This window comes from Poecilia formosa, unplaced genomic scaffold (assembly GCF_000485575.1).
Source record: "Poecilia formosa unplaced genomic scaffold, Poecilia_formosa-5.1.2 Scaffold689, whole genome shotgun sequence".
NCBI lineage: Eukaryota > Metazoa > Chordata > Actinopteri > Cyprinodontiformes > Poeciliidae > Poecilia > Poecilia formosa.
Window position 1 is genome coordinate 107,382 of NW_006800628.1, and position 5,986 is coordinate 113,367.

The 5,986-nt window shown below is 36.8% G+C and overlaps 1 long non-coding RNA gene across 1 annotated transcript in view; it reads left to right on the forward strand.

Moving 5' to 3' along the window:
- Window positions 1-5,701: 5,701 nt before the first annotated feature.
- Window positions 5,702-5,986, forward strand: part of LOC107834614 (uncharacterized) — a 1,250-nt gene continuing 965 nt past the window's right edge. The window contains exon 1 of the long non-coding RNA XR_001660421.1: window positions 5,702-5,808. This is a non-coding gene — a long non-coding RNA (uncharacterized LOC107834614). The remainder of the gene's footprint in view (window positions 5,809-5,986) is intronic.

A 5,986-nucleotide genomic window follows, 5' to 3' on the forward strand; every position in this document is an offset into this window, starting at 1 on the left:
GTCCACTCTGAATGGTGTAGAAATTACACTTTTGAAAGTGTCATTTGTGACATAGTTGAATCAACAGTCACAGCAGCACACATCAATGTTGACTTACCCAACACTAGTGTATTTTGTCAAAAGTTAACACTATGAACGTGTTAATCTAACACAGAACGGTGTAAAGTATATATTAACATAGAAATCTGAGTTTTAAAATACTACTTACAGAGTGTGCTGTGGTAGTGCAGGGATTAAGCACAACCCACATATGGAGACTCTAGTTTTCAATGTGGCACTTCGCTTCCCGGTCTACCCCTTCTCTCATTACCCACTTTTGTTGTCAATTTACTACCAAATAAAAGCCACTAGAGCAATTAAAACCTTATTTTCCAGAAACTACTGGCCATCAATAATCCCCAAATTCATTTTAAAAGACATTAGATGCCGTTTGAATCTACAAAAACACAGCACAAGTTGCAGTATGTAATCTACTTTTATTTCAAAACATCAAACAGCACTGACAGCCATATACAACAAAGGTCATTCATTTATGGTACTTTGCACTAAAGGTAAAGTGTGCTTTGAAAGTTCATTGGAAGCGGGCATGGATGGTCTTGTGATCACTGATGGTGAAGTGTCTTTGGTGCTGCTCTTGTTTTCGCCAACATGAAGGACGAAGACTTGCAGCCTGGAAGGAAAAACAGGAAATATAGCAGAAACATTAGGATAATAAATAAATATTTTAAAAAGAAGTGTGAACAAAACTAATCAGACTCACCTCTGTGTGTCACCATCATATTCATTCAAATTACTCTGCCCACAAGGTTTATAAGATAAAGCATTAAAAAGTAAGAAATGATTACTAAAGAAATTAGTCAGCTTATAGAAAAATTTTTTCAGCATTAAAAGTGGTGCCAGTGGTGCTGAAGAATGTGTTGAAGTCATCATAACAGGCTTCAGTCACCAACATGACACACTAACAAAGAAAAAAACATTTTGGCAGTTTTTAGATGTGCCACAGGTACAAAACACCAGAGTCAAATGGCTTAATTGTCTCCTCCTACGTCCTGCTAATCACCTAATTATTCTATTTAGGTGTGGTGTAGCAGCGGCACATCTAAATGTTGCAGGACAGTGGCCCTACAGAACTGGAGTTTGACACCTGTGGCATAGATCAAGCTATTGGTCCAGCATAGCCACTCCCCCAGTTTGCAGTCTACAGCCAAAAACTTAAAGAAAACGACCTCCGCAGCTAAATAATGTTAACTCAAATGGCCTCCAGATTTTCCTGACAGTTTTAATGTTCGGTTAAGATAAACAGTCGTATATACCGTGATATCCAAACAAATAAACGTACGTTAAGCGAACTATGTATATGAATCGATACTCTTGCGTAAACGGAAAATTAATGCATCCATAAAAAATAGTCAAAAACATGATCATTTTAACATGGAACTTACCTTGTTATAATAAGCTCCAGATAAGACGCCATTCTGCTGCCTCCGCTCCTCATGCAAACATGTGACGCAGTAGTGGGCCTAAATAATAAAGCTCATGATAATTTAACTTTACAACATAGACATGCCCGCAACAGCGGAGCTAACAAGTTTCATCACCAGAGATTGCGACTATGTCATTCTGAAATCCATCTGACATGAAGTACAACAAACCAAGAGAAGAACAGAGACATCAGCCTACTGGTCACTAATGATGAAACAACACAAATTGAAAACATGTTAACGTAGTCCGTAGAAATGCTCTTGTTTGCCATTTTATGCCAAGTGACTGATGATGACATTGGTGACAAGCTTTACCCAGAAAGCACCTGGAGACAATAAGGACTATTCATTTGTAGTTTTGTATGTCATACTGTTAAATATAAGAGTGAAAATAAAGCCAGTCATGTAGCACAACATTTTATTCAATATTTTACACCCACTATGTCACTAAAATCAGTCAGTCTGGTAAGGTTTTTAGCAACCAAAAGTCAACAATGGGGCACGGCACCCTACTATATCCTACTGGGGTATCATACACAATTGTCAATAGGAGAGAGCTCTCCTTTTACAGTTCTAGTCAGATGTGATAAAAAAATTGGATCCCAATTCTGCCTCCCATCTGGGCCCCCTGTAGGTCCAGGCCAGGGGCCTGCTGCAACACCCATTCTACATGTAGCTCCTTCCCTGAAGTGATGTCACAAATATGTTACAATTGTGGGAGGAACTGTCTGTCGATTTCTAAATCAACACCAGACTGAGTTACTGTTGGTGTTAATTTAGAAATCAACACTGGAAAGGATTGCTTTTATTTAACTCTTTGGAACTCTTTAGGGAAACTAACACTCATGTTGTTGAATTAAAACTGTATTTTTAACATACAACACTTACACTGGAAATCTAACACTTTTGAATTTGCTGTATGCTTTGAGGTCGGAGCGGCCCAAAGTCCTTCCAAACATAAGCAGAACCTGATGACTCTTAACACACCACACACAGGAAGGAACGTCTCTTTAGGTCATCTTTAGAGTCATCCCGATAATCAAAGCGTCCTTCAGACTGTTGGAACTGGAAATCGGGACAAAAAACTCAAATCAAAAAGTCATAACAATGTGACTACTAATTAAAAAGATCAAAATGTAGATGGAGGGCACTGTTAATCCCACATCATTACAGAACTTGCTCATATGAGGATATAATCTTATAAATTTCATATTAACACAGACTGTTAATATGTCTGTCATCCTGTCTGTCAGCTATGTGACATCCTAACTCAGGCTGAGGTCTCAGACTGACAGTGCTTCTGTTTACTGAGTTTTGATTTTTCCAAAATGGAGTTACTCAGTGTGTGAAGGTTAGGGTTTAGAGTGCTCCAATGACCACTGAGGCCAAGACATTCCACAGCTGATTCCATGGTGATAAACTTAACTCGTCCCGATTAAATCCTGGACCTCATTATAATAGCCACAGTGGGCCCTCAGTATTGGATGGAGTTAAGATCACAGCCACCTGCAAACCATAAATCCACATATATTTGAGGCTCTCTATGGTTATCACTATCCATAGATTGGAATAGATAAGGTGTAATTGGAGGTTAATAGGTCAAACTCCAATTATACCTTAATATGTATTAAGAAACACAGTGGGAATGGCTTTGGCAGTAACACAGAACCTAACATCTACAGTGTTCCTTATGTCCACTTTAACAGCCAATCAGGACTAAGGAAAGTGAAAGGTTATCCTGGATTGGTTGCTTTGTAAACACTAGCCAATAGCTTTTCAAGGAGCATGGTGAATAGGTCTGAACTTCACAAACTGCATTTTCTTTATAATACTTCAGATATGCTCTACAAAGAAATCTGTGAGAAGGGAAATTTTACACAGACAAATCCACAACCTCTGAACCACCAATAGGTGCCGTTGTTCTCTATGTTCATCTATTTGAAGTGGGACAAACATTTATTTTTTCCTGTAATTTGCAATGAGTCTGTTCAACATTTTTATTACTTTACTGCAGTCCGTTACTGTCTCTCTCACCCCCACCACACACACATACACACACACACACACACACACACACACACACACACACACACACACACACACACTGTATAGCACTCAGAAACTCTGTCACCTTAACCACTTCTATCTGTATTCATAGAGCGTAGGCTGTAATAAGAGGCTATTATGAATGCTAACCAGATCTTTTAACCAATAACTAACTGACATTCCGACATACACAACCAATGAGCTGTAAGAAATCTGCTAGCACGCACACACACACACGCACACACACACTCATGCACAGACTGACAGCGTATAATAATACATGCATACCAATCTAAGACGTGTCTGGCTGAGCACTCCTCAACTGAACACATAACCATAATCAGTTCATCAGAGGGAGGAGAATAAAAGTCAGTGAATATGCAGAAGAGGAGGGGACTGAGCTGGAGGAGGACGAGAAACAAATTAAGGAATAAAGAACGGAGGAGGAAAGAGAAATAGATGGCAATGAGAGCTGCTGTTTTATTGCAGAAATAAACAAAGCTGGAGATTAATAAGGTTTATTATTCTGGGAATATCATGATAAAGGTGAAATTTTGTTGCTTCTTAATGTCTAAAATCACACTTGAAATGTCCAACCCAAAAAGGAGAAAAGTTCTCAGACAGTTACCTTACACTCCTCTCACAATAATAATGTTAGATTAGATTCATTGTTTTCAATGTGCTTGCAGTAAATGTGATTTTCATGGTTGTGTTGAAATAGAAAAACTATAAAAAGAACCTAGCAGGCAACTTAGATCCAGGCAACATTAAATTCATGTTTCTGTCAATGGAAAACCAAAGATAAGAGTTCAAATCTACACAACCTACAAGCCAAACCAAGCCAACCTGATCACTTCCATTCAGTCAGTAACAACATATTGTCTCATGGGTCAGAATTTGAGTTTGAATCTTTAGATTGTTAATTGAACGGTTTAGATGGATGTGTCATGTTTGCTTTAAGAAAAATGTCAGCAAAGGCCCAGTATTTAACTGCTTAAGCCTCCATCGTGTGTGAGATAAATGGCTGTTTATATTGTGTTCTGTTGGACCACATTACTTATTGCTTACCTTTTACCACTGTGTGTTTGGTGTGAAGCCTTTCCAAAGGTTTCTAAAATTGTGTTTTCATGAGTTACGTTGGAATTTTGGCTCCACACGTTTTGTTTTATTAGAACTTGTTGTTAGGATTTTAGTCAGTCAAATGATTTTATTTGAAATCAGTTCTTTCCTCTGGTTTTGGTGAAGACAAAAATAAATTGCAATGGAGTGACGTATCACTTATCATGTGTTCGAATATCAATAATGTCTATTTTTCTTACTGTTAATTGGCGCAGTGCTAGTAAACATTATGTGTTCTTTACATATTTCATTTGTTTTGCTTTTCTGTCACCTAATTCCACATTTCAGACAATCAAATTAATTTTAACATCAGACTAAGATAACTTAGATAAATAAAAAAGAAGTTTTAAAATGCTGAGGTAATTTATTAAGAGGAAAATATGTCCAAACCAACCTGGCTGTGAGTGAAAAGGTCATTTTCTCTCAAACATGATAAGTTGTATATGTTGCCCTTTATTTCTGAAAACTGTCAGTTTTACATGACAGTGGAGGAATCTGCTCTTTTTTGCTGAATTGTTTTATTTTGCAAACATTGCAAGGGTTTTTATCATGAGTAGCCTGTTTAAAATGTCACAGCAAGTTCAAACTTTGACTAGACCATTATACCCCCCCCGAGTGTCTTTGACATCATTGTCTTGAAGCATAACTCAAGTCTTCTTGATCACTGCTTTACTTTTTTATGGGCTGACTGGCATGGGCAATGTTTCTAATTTGAAATTTTTTGCATTTACTCAGGTGATCTTTGTGTGATATTAAAATTAGTTAGATCTAAAACGTTTAACTCTGACAAAAATGAAAAACAGAAGACATCTGTAAGGGTGCAATTACCTTTTAAGTATTTTCAGGAAACAATCCATAGTAAAAAAAAAAAAGTATACTTTAGAATATTAAATTTAAACATACTTTAGCATACTTTGATTTATGTGCTTAAACTGTACTATTTTGATACAACTTTTTTTTGTGCTTAGTATACTTTAATAGTATTTAAATAGTATTAGTTTACAATTGTGCCGGTGCACAGGCAACAGTATGTTAACAGTGGCCCCTCACTCGCTGCAGGACTATTAATGATGCCTGTATAATTATTCAGACATCCTGAAACGCTCCAACAGCAACAAAGGATTTAAGCTGGATGTGTCAAAACTTCACAATAACTTCGAAGGTAAGTTAATAAATCGTTTGTATTCACCATAATCAGTGGTGGAGAAAGTACTCAAAAAAATTAATTAAGTAAAAGTACAAATACACAGATAAAAATGTACTCAAGTAAAAGTAAAACTACCACATTAACATTTGTACTTAAGTAAAAAAAGTACTGGCTTTTAACAATAAATTATTAA